This window comes from Saccopteryx bilineata, chromosome 3 (assembly GCF_036850765.1).
Source record: "Saccopteryx bilineata isolate mSacBil1 chromosome 3, mSacBil1_pri_phased_curated, whole genome shotgun sequence".
Classification (NCBI taxonomy): domain Eukaryota; kingdom Metazoa; phylum Chordata; class Mammalia; order Chiroptera; family Emballonuridae; genus Saccopteryx; species Saccopteryx bilineata.
The window spans coordinates 69,922,474-69,935,905 of record NC_089492.1 but is presented as its reverse complement, the minus strand read 5'-3'; the positions used below and the strand labels follow the sequence as shown (position 1 = coordinate 69,935,905).

The following is a 13,432-nucleotide window of genomic DNA, read 5'->3' as shown; positions in this document are numbered from 1 at the left end:
TCCCCCCCCCCTTCCCTGGCAGCTGTTCTTGAACCTGACTCAGGTCGTGGCTCCATCTGCTCCTTCACTCACTGATCCCACAAAAAAACATGAGCATCAGCCATGTGCCATGATCTGTATAGAGGCTATGGATAAGTCCTGAGTAAGAAGGACAATCCCTGCCCATGTTGAGCTTACATTATCACAAGGAGAAATGACAATCAGTAAGTAACTGCCCACCACTTAAAGTCAGAACCAGGGCAAGAGCTGCAAGGGAGAGAGTGGGGTGGCAGAGGACGAGGATAATGGAGAGACCTGCCATATTCCAGGTGCCCAAGAAGAGAAGACTCCTCTGAGCAAGTGGCAGTCAACCAGTGATCAGACATGATTAAGTTAAGTAGGTCAAAGTGGGAAGAGAGGGGGGTCTCAGTCCACTACATGTGTGCACGGGCCTCACAACATGTAAAGCTTAGGTAACGAAAAGGAAGCCAGAAATTGTAAAACGGGGGCTGAGCGCGCCTGAGACGAGGCTGGCGGGCAGGGCCACACGGACCACAGCCTGTTGGACCGACACCGTTACATGAGTGTGGCTCTGGAAAAGGAGAAAGGAATATAGCAACCCTCAAAGTAAAGACTGAGGTATTTATCTTAAGAAAAGTGGGAAATCATTTCAGGGTAGAGGAGGGACATGATCGGATTTGCCTTTTGTTAAAAAAAAAAAAAAGTGCAAAAGAATTGAAAGGACAAAAAAAAAGGAGCTAAGAGTCCAGCAGTCAGTATTCGTGAAAATCCAGGCAGTGGTGCTGGCAGTGTGGTGGCCGCACAGGAGAGGGGCCTGTCACGGTGTCTGAATTCCAGCACCGACAACGTAACCAATCACGCTGTTTTCCTTAGAACAGACACCTGTGTCGAAACTGGTCTGGACCCCTGCTAGCTACTGAAGATAGACTTCTCCCTAAATCTAAGAGCACACAGGGCATAGTACTTGAGCCGCGCCTAATTAGGAGCTGCAGCATCCTAATTCTACCTGTCAGACCTGCCCCTTCCTGCCTAAATCTCCAAATACTCTTGCTCCCAGATTCCCTTGCCCACATTCGTCCAGGACTTCCCCTCATATGCCTCAAATCTAACTTCCTGCCTCCTTCAACTTCCATCTGCCCTGCCTCCATTCTCCGGAGGTGCCACGTTTGTCTACCTGGCTTATCTCCATTTAGGACCAGTTTATCTGAACACTGCTGAGTCCCCAGTGTTAGAAAATAAAAGGAGAAAGTGGGGGGAAAAAATCCAAAGTCTTGAAGTCTGCAAAAAAATAAAGCAGGTGGCCAGAAGCAGAGATACATAAAAAGTATCCCTGAGCAATAATAGTGGCTTAATGCCCCAACTCCCCCAGTTAAGCACACTGCAGTCCACACAGTGCACCTCACCCTCTCATTTCCAGCAGCCTTGACTTTGCCCACCACCTTTACTTTCAAAATAGTTCATAAAGAATCATTGATAGTCTGGGCCTAGGGCTGACTCACTGCACTCGGCTAATGTTCTATGTTTGCTTTCAGAGATATTGTAAGTCCTGTTAGGGTCAAGACCAATTTTGTTTAACCTCATGACCAAGAAGAGTACTTTACATATAAAATGCTTAATAAATACTTGCATGTTTTAAAAAAAGTCCGGTACAATTTCTAGTCAATTGGACCATGTTATGAGAAAGCACTAAGTCCTCTTAGAAACAGAATTGCTGCTTAGTGTCGGAAAACACCGTAATGGACTGTTTAGCTACTACAGGAAGTCCCTTTGTGGGTTTGCACACCAAGTCCACTGGCACCTTGAAGAGGAGACAGGGGAAACACTACTTAAAGGGATGTGAGGAAGAGTCTAGAGGAAGAGAGAAGCCTAGCTCATGGCTGGATCCCCAAGGAGACCTGGCCAATGAGCAAACCCCTATGTGAGAAATAGCAAATAGATTTCTAGGAGCAGTGACATCTATAACATTCAATTAGAACTAATTTCTGGTCTAATTACCATCCTTTATCCCAAAGCACTGAGCCAGCGTCTGTTACATACACAGCTACTAGTGATGTTTAGAGGACGAAGGAAGACATGCGGTAGTCCTGGAAGTCTGGTGGAAAGCCAAAGAGAAGACAGAGGGAGGTGAAGGAGAGGCCATCACAGCATGGATTAACTCGCCAGTGAATGAAATTAGAACCTTTTTTTCCCCTAATTTATTCTAGAGGAAGATGGCTACAACAGGGATGGCTAAGTGTATATTTAAATGTATGCTTCACTTTTGGAAGAGAAAGTTGTCAATGAGAAGCTTCTGATTAAGCCAGGGGTGACATTTCCCAGCCCCCCCTGCATCCAAGTGGACATTTGACTAGTTTTTACCAGTGGAATAGAAGCAGAAATATTGTTATCACCACTTACGAACCAAGATGTTAAGTAGGTGAGTCTTTTCATTTCCTTTCTCCCCACACATACCTCCTTCTCCTTCTCTCTCTCTTTCCCCATCTGATTGTTATATGAGTGAGAAATAAACTTTTATTATGTTAAGCCACTAACAGTACAGTTTATCACAGCAGCTATTATCATCCTAACTTATTTATAAAGTCATATCTTGAAGTGGGTGCTGATTTTACAAGAATCTAAATATGTGGTGCTGGTCACTGGCAAGGGAACAGATGTAGAAGATGGAGGCCTGGAACCCCGTTACACCCTGGAAAACTGCAAAATGGCCGGCAATAGGTAGCATGCTAGCATGTAAGGGTTGCTCCTCACTGACAACATCAAGGTTTGACAAGATCATGGACAAGCTCAGGAAAGAATTTGCTACATTGGGAACAGAAATAAGGGTGATGGGCCAAACTCTAGAAAGGTAAACTATAAAGATGGAAGAGTCTACTACTGTTTCAGGAACTCGAATGGTGAGGAATGACACTACAAAGGGCTTTGAATAACAGATGCGCATTGAGACTTCCCAGTTAGACTGAGTGACTCTGCCTTGCAGCAAAGATCTGATTAATGAAATTACTCTACTATGCAAGCCTGTTGTTTCAAGCATAATTTGAGACATTGGTGGTTGAGCCATGAGCAAAGAAATGAAGCAGGTCCAAGAATCGAGGATACTGGCTGAGTAGTGTAACTGATAGCAAATAGATAAGAAACCTACAGAGATTTTGAGGGAATTGTCCTGTCAAAGAAATTGGAAGCCTGGCTTAAGAAAAGAAAAAAAAAAATGAACAATGACAATAAAACAACTTCTAGGCATCCAAACTTGGAGCAGCAAGAAATGGGCTAGGAAAGTCATATAATTCCCACAAAAGACATACTTCCCAATACCCACTTGGGATGTGGCCATGGAGAGTTATAGACAAGGAAGAAGCCCCCAGAGGGTGGCTAGAGCTACCAAAAATACTGAACAAAGGAGTTATTCTAAGACAGCAAAACCAGGGTCTAATAAAACTTTCCGCCCCTGTCAGGTCATTAGCAATGCCTAGCAGGAGTTAGTTCATGTTATAAGCCAACGACTGGTCTGTCTTCATTCTTCCCTTTCCCAAATAGAAATTTTTGAATGTAATTATTCTATATCTGGTGTTCATTGTATAACGGGAGGGCAACAACTTGCCTCTTAGTATAAAGATTTTTGGATAACAAGGGGCCATAGCTAGATTTAATGGGGGGTGTCTGGGGGGGGGGGGTCAGCATTAACCACAGAACCTGGATTTTGAGATGGATGTTGTGACCAAGGGGAATTCAGATAGTCTTTCTGGCATTGCCAGAGAGAAAATATATGATAGAAATAGATTTTTAGCAAGATTTGCTCTTCTCCTTCTGTGATATAGAAATGTTGCTGGAGAGCAGCTGCCCAGCCAGAGTCACACAGGCCCCTCTTTGTACTTAGACGGAGTGATGTGATGATCTCACCAACAGAAAGCAAGGTGTGTCACTTCCTGGATGTGCCTCTGCTCACTGCTTCCATGGCTACCAGCTGGATGCAGCAACTCCATGTCCTTAGCATAGACAGGAAGAATCTGGATCACCAAATCGCTACACAAAACATACATACTGGACTCTCATATGAGCAAAAATAAATAAACTTTTCCTCTATTAACCACTGAAATATGGAGTTCTTTTTTTTGTTTTTTTCTTACAGAGGCTCAAGTTATCTCAACTTATACAATAACTTTTGACAAAGAATGAGAGAGAGGCTGAAAGCTTGCTATTATGCCTTGTGTTGGGGGCTGGAAAAGTTAGGCACACTTGGGTTAACTTTTCCCATTGAAAATCAGACCTGGGTCTTATTCCACGGCTGTTCCTCAACAGTGTCTCACCTTGGGTCCTAAACAACAATCTTTACTCCTCTTAGAGTCTATCTTTCTCATGCAGGCTCAGAGACAGTCCCCCAATAGAAGTGGACCGCGTCACTCTATTTAAAACTGCAGACCCCCACCGCCTGTCCTACACAATAAATTCCAAATGACATAGCATTACATACATCGCCTTTCATCTTCGATCCCCAACCTTCACCTTCAGTCTGATCTCCCTAACTTCCCTTTTTATGACACTGCTTTGCAAATACTGTTCCCTCTGCCTAGGATGTTATCCAGCTGCCTCCTTTTCAACCTTGAAAAGGTGCACTCCTCTCTTACAAACTAGTTTAGGTGTCACTTCATCTGGGAAGTCTCATCTGTCACTCCCACGTAGAAAGTGAAATTCTGGCAGTTATGATCAGCTCAGCCAGCCTCACATATTGGGCCTACTAGTAGGATGATCTAACGTTTAGCAATCTACGTGGTTTAATCTTGTTGCTGTTAATTTTATTATTTAGTCTGCCTAATATATTTATGTCTTTATGAAAAACTTGAAAGAGTTCTGCTTTTTCAAAAGAGCCCAATTATGCATTAGAATTGGATTGACTTCCTTCAGTAGGAGGACAGGGCCACCATCAGGGTTGCTGAAGGGATTAACATAGTCCTTTTGAGTGAGTTTTCCAAAACTGTTATGTAGTTGGAAGGCAAGGCCCAGGAATGCAAGAAATTACAATGTGGACAGAAATTCTGTGTCCTCTATAACCTTTATACTTTTCATCAGTCATATATGTAAGTGAAAAACTTATTATTTATGACTAGATCCAAACCCTTTTGGACATAGGGGTTTTCTAGGAACATAACTACCACATTTAGAGCCTCACCAAGATTTGGTCACCACTGTAGAAAGTCATGTCACCAACTGTAACACTGCTCGTGATAACTGATTCCCTAACACAACACACTCACATCTGTTTATAACTAACTGCCACACTCAAAGAGTGTCTCTACTTCATTCTTGTAACAAAATGCCAAATATACAAATGTCACCAATATTCAGTTATATATCTTCTCTTAAATCCCCACTTACACCATTTAAGCAGCAAGCATCTGCCTACTTTATTACACCTATTGCTATCCCTACAATTTCCATAAGATGCTTTCCTTTCTTTTATTACAGATACAGAATTTATATTGATTTTTAAAACATTCCATTAGCAGATAGGTTATACTATCTACAAAGAGCATTTCAGGAAAATGAAAGGGACATTACAAAATAATACTTATTAAAAGGAGGCACTGGGTTTGACTACATAGAGAATCATGACTGAATACACCTAGGAACTCAAAGAAACCATTTTTTTTCACTCTCATGGGATGCTGCTGTTAGGCAAGTACTCAGGTGAATTGCCTTTCTGCTCCTCCAATAACATTTATGACATTTTGTTATGATTTGTCCATGTGTGTAGGATGTGAGTGCCTGATGTCTTACTCAGATTTACGTCCCCAACAACTAGCACAGGGCTTGGCACAGAGAAGGAACTAGTAGGTATCTTGATGATGAAAAAACAAGTGAGAGTCCTAAAGAGACATGCAGTCTCTGGTTCTCACACTAGAACTCTGAATCAATTATTCAATATTCTGCCTATACCAATATTATAAAGCTTTCTTTGTTCTGCCTAATGTCAGAGTCAGTTATGTCCAAACCCTCTCAATTGCCTCTCATCCTTGTCGTCCCAGACAGTACTCTGTTCACCTCTGTACCCCGTATAGAAGAAGCAGGTAATAAGTATTATTTAAATCATGCTATTTCCCAGGAATACTGCTATACATAATGGTTGTGTTTTCATATTAATAGTACTGTACTTCAGGTATATTATTGATTAAAAGGACATCTATGGGTTGATCTGGTGGCTGTAACATCATTTAAAGTACTATTTCTATAAATGTATTACAAGTTCCAAGGAAACAAACTTTTAAAGTAAACTTTTATGCTGCAAGCCAATTATAGGTTGTGAATTATCTATACAATGTGACTGAGCCTAGTAGTATCTGTGAGAAAAATAAAATGTCATCTATCATGAGGATATACCTAAATATTCAAGTGTATGGCATCCTACAATTTTATCTTCTAAATTTAATCCAGATGGTATTTTCCCATAAAAAGAAGCAGTGGCTATTTACAAAGAACTTGACCTTGAATACTATATAAATTTTTCCTGATGAAAATCTCAGTAATTTATTATTTGATTCATGCTTATATGATTTAATTATAGTTATTTGTCACTAAATAAAATAAATGCATTTTAGATAATATTCTAAAAATTAAATCTGTTAAGTAACTATATTCAGTTTTCATTAATGTATTGGGGATATATTTTAAAGAGGAAAAAATGGGGGTGTTGGATAAAAGGAAATTATATTGTAAAACTAATACTTTTATTTTTATATATAATATAAGCATATAATTCTAAAAATAACAAATTAAAATATTTTACAAAATTATGTTTTATTCAAAGTAAGTCACAATTGTTTTTAAATATAAAATGAAAATAAAATCAACTATCTTTAGAAATTGCTGTCAAATCACGTTTCAGCCTTCCTTATTCTCCGTGGTCACTATAAGGGCAGCACTTACTAATATATTAGCATTCTAATAAAAGTCCATCCATCTTTTAAAAATCAGCCTCTAATGAAACTACCTTCTTGTTTCTAATTCATGTTGAAAATTTGGGGGTTTTCTCCTATTTAAAATAAAGTCCCTACTATTGACCTTTTCCAAGCATCCCCTGTAGTATCTTTTAATGGGAAAATATAGCTCCAAATAAATCTAAAAGCCACATGCATCTTCTCTTATTCTGCCTGGAACCATGCCTGTTAATACATCTTACCATCACATTGGTGAGGTGGATCCAGACTACCTGAGTGTGATTTCTGGCTTGATTGTACCATTTACTTCTGATGTGACTTTAGATAAAAAGTCTCTGTACTTTATGAAGGGTATTAGTGATAGCTGCCTCATAGGGTGTCAGAATTAGAATATTTAATATTTGTAAAAAACTTAAAACATCTCTTGGCTCAAGTGTTTGCAATAATAATAATAATAATAATAATAATGTATTTGTTTATGTAAATAATATACTAATTGATATATACTGCAAAAAAATCCTTGAGGGGCAGTGACTATGTCTTCTACCTGTTTTGCACTTATTACAGTCTAATTAAGTGCTCTTCTTTTTATACATACTAATGAGTAATAAATGAATTAATAAATGAGTGGATAAACAACATTAAATCAGACAGTATAGATAGGTACAAGTCAACTAACAGGAACAGGCACTTTTCTGTTACAGATAATATGGTAGGGTTTGGCTTAAACAGGCAAGGAGCCCCTGGCCTTGCACACTTGACCTTCTGCCTAACAACCTGGGCTAGCAGTAAAAGAGTTGGTGGGAATATATATATATTCAAGAAGCAGAAGGAGGAAATAAGAAATGAACAAGAATAGGCTACCAATCTAGATTATGAAGATACTGGTAGTATATGACTAACAAATTGAAGATTGTGCTGCTCTGTAAAGTGATTTTTATCATTTGGGGAGTAACAAGGCCATAAGTGCTTACCTTAAAAAATACTTTAAACTTTAAAAAAAACCACATATGAAGCTTGTGTGTGCTCCACTTCTCCAAAGTCCTTGTGAAAATAATAGAGTCATCATGGTTACATGCAAAATCCACCTGACAAATAAAGGAAATCTCTAATAATACTTCATTTTGAAGTAAACAGAATGTCTTAACCTTATGTATTTACCAACAAATGTACATGAGATGTCAACTTTAAGGACATTCCTTAGGAATTAATTTCCATGCAACAGCAGATTTCAAGGAACTAAATAATTCCTTATACTTTATCAAGAAAAAATGTATTAGGTCAGAATAAAATATATCTTGTAGGTTTCCTAGATTTCACCAGTAATTTGATCTACTTTCATTTTATACACACACACACACACACACACACACACCAGTCTTTCAAGAATACCATTTCAAAATGTCGGATATAAAACCAAGAAAAAATATATTTTCAATGTTCAACTAAGATTTTCCAGAAATATGCAGGCAGGTGTGTAAAAACCTGGATAGGTACGCTTTTAAATGGCCAACTAACATGACAGCGCATAACCTGTCATTTTGTTTTTCTAGCAGTCTCACTTTTGTTACCACATTGGAAATTAGAAGGGCGAGTTCATGTTCACAGTCGCTCTAAGGCATCAACTAGAAAACTTTAAAAGCCAAATAGAAAGGACTAGGTAAGGTAATAATGTTCACTAAGCCTTTCTGAATATTCAGTTAACACATATGCTTGAAAAGGTGAACTGTGGGATTTGGAGAAACATTACATTGGAAATCGTTTCAACTGATGGCTGAATTAATTCTATCTGAAAAACAGGAGAAAAAGTGACACTAGCATTCTCACAGTGACAGGCAATGGAGTCATTTTCTGGAGTCAGTGTGTGTTTCTGTATGAAGAAAATTTGGGACATGGACAAGAGAGGGAAAGGTCAAGGTGAAAAGGAGGAAGAAGCAAAGACAACTGCCAAGTGATTCACTCCTTTCTCCAAGAGTCTGAGCAGAACCAAGAAAAGAAAAAGAGGACATTAGATAGAATTCTATTGGTGATGAACAACTGGTTTGAACCTGACAGTCAGAGGGAGGGGATCACAGTATTCCCTTTGTGGAGGTATATTAACTCTTTTAACTGAAGAGCATAATTTTCCCTCAGTGGGGAGAAAACCTACATTTGAATTGGACCCTCAAATTTTCAGAAAGTCCACGGAGACACACAAGTAAACACATTATATATGCCCTACATAAAAAACCAACCACCTCTAGCAGCAAATAAATGCATATACATATGCATAATGTGCCAAATTAGTAAACTATTTGAGTTTTGGTTAATTTAAAAACCAAGAACTCTCTAGTCTAGATGTCTACATATCTTATTGACATATTACAAGTAAGTTTTGGACAGCTTTATATTTGTTGATGTTTATATATGTGTGATGTTCACTCACACATACACAAACACACACACACCCCTCTGAAGAGTGAAAAAAGTAAAACTTCATTTTATACAATATAATTTTTAAAAACATTACCCTCTTTTTCAAAACCTTTCCCCTAACTTACTCAGAACTGATGTTAGACTTTTGACCTTTGACTGGAATTTACCTTTCTCTTGCCCTATGAAATGTAATAACTTTGTTGATGTTTTTTGTAAACTAACAGACTTCTGTTCCCTACAATACTATATATACATTTAAAAACACTTACAAATTCTTACTTTTCCTTTGAGCTGAGTTTGAAAAAATCATATGCCTAACAAAATCCAAAAACCAATCACTGCAAAAACAGAAATGTGAAATGCTATTTAAGATATTGACATTATTGCATAACTTGATTAAAAGGAATGTTGAACCTCCATGGAATTAACCCAAGATACATCGGTGTACCCTAAATTTTCCAGCATATTCTTCTATCCTTTTAACACTTGTGCAGTCCTGAAGGATGTATTTAAGTGGCATGTTCGAGCGTATTGCACACTGACTATTTATATGAATGAATAAATAAAAATGCTCATAATTTGAGAAAATGGTTGGCAGTATACTGTTTTTAAAATGGTCATCAAGCACTGGAAGCAAATGATGAGGCAGATGGTTGGTGTCTTTGATGTCATTCAGGGCAAGTGTATTCCCAAGTCCCCTAGCCAAGTGTGTTGGAAACAACCATAGGGTTCTTTCCTTAGAGACTCCTTCTTCCTCCCAGGAACCCTGCTACAGAACGCAGATCGTGCACCGCTTGAAGAATTAAATACACGCATGGCTCCGTGTTCTAAGGGCTGTTCACAAATCAGAGACATCACACTCCCTAAATCCGGTCCCACAAGTGTGTGCATGTGAGTGTGGCATTTACCAACAAATGAACAGAAGGCAACAGAGCTCATCTCCTAGAAATAACATTTCCCCTCCCTTCCCAGGCTGCTCTCAAGCTTCTCAGGGGCTAACACTTGAGCGTCTTCCCCTCGGGGTCGGAGCCTTACATTAATACCCCTTTCAGGGCTAAGTCAGCTTTGTGTGTAAGTCCACTGAGCGCCATATGGCAGTTTCCAATTCCTTTAGCAACTCAAGTCTGGCTAGGCTGCCTGCGATGATTCATTATTAAAGACCCCTTCGGGGAGCAACAATGCCCCCTCCCACTTACCTAGCTCCCACAGACCCGCTCAGCAGGCGGCACGGGCACGGGCACTACAAAGGGCTGGGGGATTCCCCACTCCCTTGGGGGCTCCTCTCCTTGCGACGATCCCCTTCGCCAATGATGTGTGGCTGGAAATCCTCCTCCCCTCCACCAAGAGGAGGGTCTCCCCTCCTGGCTGGAGCTCCCAGCGTCTTCCCTCCTCTTTACATCCCTGACTCTGGCTCACGGTCTCCACTAGGTAGGCTCATAGGAGAGGCGGCAGGAGGAAGCTAAGGAATCCTTAAAAAGAACAATAATCTTCATCGATCTTCACCCTCTTCCCCACGCGGGTCCCCATCCCCCTGCCGCCGCCACCGCCGCCGCCGCCGCCCAGCAAGAGAGGGTTGGGATCGAACGGGAAAAATCGAGCGGGGCTGAGCTCGCCGCGCCAGCCGGGAGTTACTGCTTGCTCGCAGGGCCCGCAGCGCGGCGGCGGCCGGCGGGGCGGAGGGTGGTGGGTGCTTGGTGGGTGTGTGTCTGTGGCGGAGCCGGGGAGAGGCTGGGAGCGGGAGGCGAGGCGGGACGCTCGGGGGCGCCCGCCGGGCGCGCACACCCGCCCGCTGCCACCCTACCTCGCGCTCCGCCTCCTCCCGCGCTCCTCACTCCGCGCACCCGCGGGCTGGAGCGGCCGCCGCCTTCTCCTCCTTCTTCTAGTCCTAGGCGCTCGCGGCTCTCGAGGTGGGCGGCGGGGCCGGGCGGTGGGGCACCGCTGGGGAAGCCCAGGCTTGGCCTGGCGGCACGGGAGCTGTGCGCTGGACCCGGGACAGCGCCCCCGTGCCCAGGGCGCGGCCGGAGCGGGCGCCGCCCACACCTCAGCGGCACCTCCCTCTCCTCCCGCGCTCCCGCCGCTCCCCGCAGCCCCGGCCCGGCTCCGCACCCACCTGCTTTCCCCGCGTGGCTCTCGCTCTGCGGGCGGGAGGGTCCGCAGCCTGGCGGGCGCCGCGCACACGGCGGCCCGGAGAGCCCAGGGCGCCACCCCCCTCCCCCCCGAAGGCGCTCGGGCGGCTTCGCAGGATTCTCAGGGCCCTGGCGCTTCCATCTGGGGGCTCTCCAGCGCCGGCCCCTGCACGACCCCGACCCAGACCAAGGTTCGCTGCTCCTCCCGGGAACTGGGATGAGGAGAGATCGCTCCTGAGTGGTGGGGCCCGGAGGATTTTCCCGGAGGAGGAGTGCAGGGGGAACTAGCAACGCAGAGAGGACTTGACTTTCCCCGGAGTACCTCTAGCTCCGCTCGGGGGCGTCGCCAGCTCTAGTAACTCCGCTATGGGAAAGGACGTGTCGGTGGCAGCCTTAACTCTTGCTTCCCACGGGGGCGCTCTTCATACTCAAGCTTTCTTTGCTTTGCCCGCTCTCTCTACCACCTGGAGAACTGTGCCAAGTTCCTCCCTGGCGCGGCCGCCGATGAACACCCAGACCTTGCCGTTCGTTCGGGGCGGGGTAAAGACAGGATGAACTTGAATAATTAACATCACTGGGCTCACCAGGTTCTTGACCAGTGTGCTCCCTAACAGATACGAGTAGAGACAGCCGGCACAGCTAGTTAAAGGAGCTTTCAGGAAAACAAAGTAACTTGAAACACCCTTTAAAAAAGAACGTAGGCCATAACAGTGTATTTAAAGCTGGGCTCCAATCTCAGTTTCTTTAGGCCAAGAAAGATGGCTGTTGAAGGTTCACAAATACACTCAGATCAAATATAACTTATTTGATTCTTGCTCCTGTTTCCGCTGTGAGGTGAACTGGGAAGCACTGTCATGGAGGGTTCTCAACTCCTTGGCTTCCCGCCTCCCCGTGGGATTTACCTTGCGCTGGGTGGTTTTTACCACCGGCCAGAGGTTGGGCCGGATGTTTAGTATAGAAAGCGGCATTTCCGACTCTATTGGCCTCCTCTGTCTAAGACTTATCCTGGTCCTCTGCTCTCGTTGGGACTTCTCCAGTTTGAACACTAAGAAGAGGAAAAGGACTCCCAAATCCCCAGAGCTTCTCTCCGCACCACTGGCCTGTTTCCAAGCTTCAGCTCCACCGTTCCACGGACCTGCAGGATGTCCCCTCCCGCACATTTCACATACTTCCTGCAAACTATCCTTCCCCAACCACAACCCTAACTGTGTCATTTCTCTGTTCACCAATGTTTGCCAGCTTCCCATGCCCTCCCAACGGAGCCTGCAACTTCTGCACCATTGCATGCCGGGGTGGGGTGGGGTGAAAGTGTTAAACCTAATCCAGAGGGACCAGAAACATTGAAGACAGGAACAAAGTCCGTGGATTACACATCAAAGCTTTATTGTCTAGCTTGGCCAAGCGGCGGCAACTCCAATAGAGGTCTGAGGGAGAGCGCGCACAGGCCCTTTGGGAGAGCGCGCACAGGCCCTTTGTTCTACTTAGTTTTTTAGTGGGGTTTTTTTTTTTTTTGTATTTTTCTGAAGTTGGAAACGGGGAGGCAGTCAGACTCCTGCATGCGCCCCACCGGGATCCACCCCGTACGCCCACCAGGGGGCGATACTCCGCCCATCTGGGGTATTGCTCTGTTGTAACCAGAGCCATTCTAGCGCTTGAGGCAGAGGCCACAGAGCCATCCTCAGCACCTGGGCCAACTTTGCTCCAATGGAGCCTTGGCTGTGGGAGGGAAAGAGAGAGACAGAGACGAAGGAGAGGGGAAGGGGTGGAGAAGCAGATGGGCGCTTCTCCTGTGTGCCCTGGCCGGGAATCGAACCCGGGACTCCTGCACGCCAGGCCGACATTCTGCCACTGAGCCAACCAGCCAGGGCTGTTCTACTTAGTTTTTATAGTTTTGTAAGTGGGAAGTACAGAAGCAAAAATTGTAATTAGGAGCCCCTTACCACTATTGGTTATAGTCATATGTCC

At 43.6% G+C, this 13,432-nt stretch overlaps 1 protein-coding gene across 4 annotated transcripts in view; it reads right to left on the bottom strand.

Moving 5' to 3' along the window:
* KCNB2 (potassium voltage-gated channel subfamily B member 2) overlaps window positions 1-11,740 on the bottom strand; it is a 371,387-nt gene extending 359,647 nt beyond the window's left edge. The window contains exons 1-2 of one of the 4 annotated variants that reach the window (XM_066266314.1): window positions 11,452-11,740; window positions 10,538-10,810 (exon numbers count right to left, since the gene is read on the bottom strand). The gene's annotated coding sequence lies outside the window, so the exon portion shown is untranslated. Of the gene's footprint in view, window positions 1-10,537; window positions 11,082-11,142; window positions 11,213-11,451 lie in introns of those variants that run through there. The other 3 variants (XM_066266316.1, XM_066266315.1, XM_066266313.1) reach the window with 3 other exon arrangements.
* Between the last annotated feature and the right edge of the window lie 1,692 nt (window positions 11,741-13,432).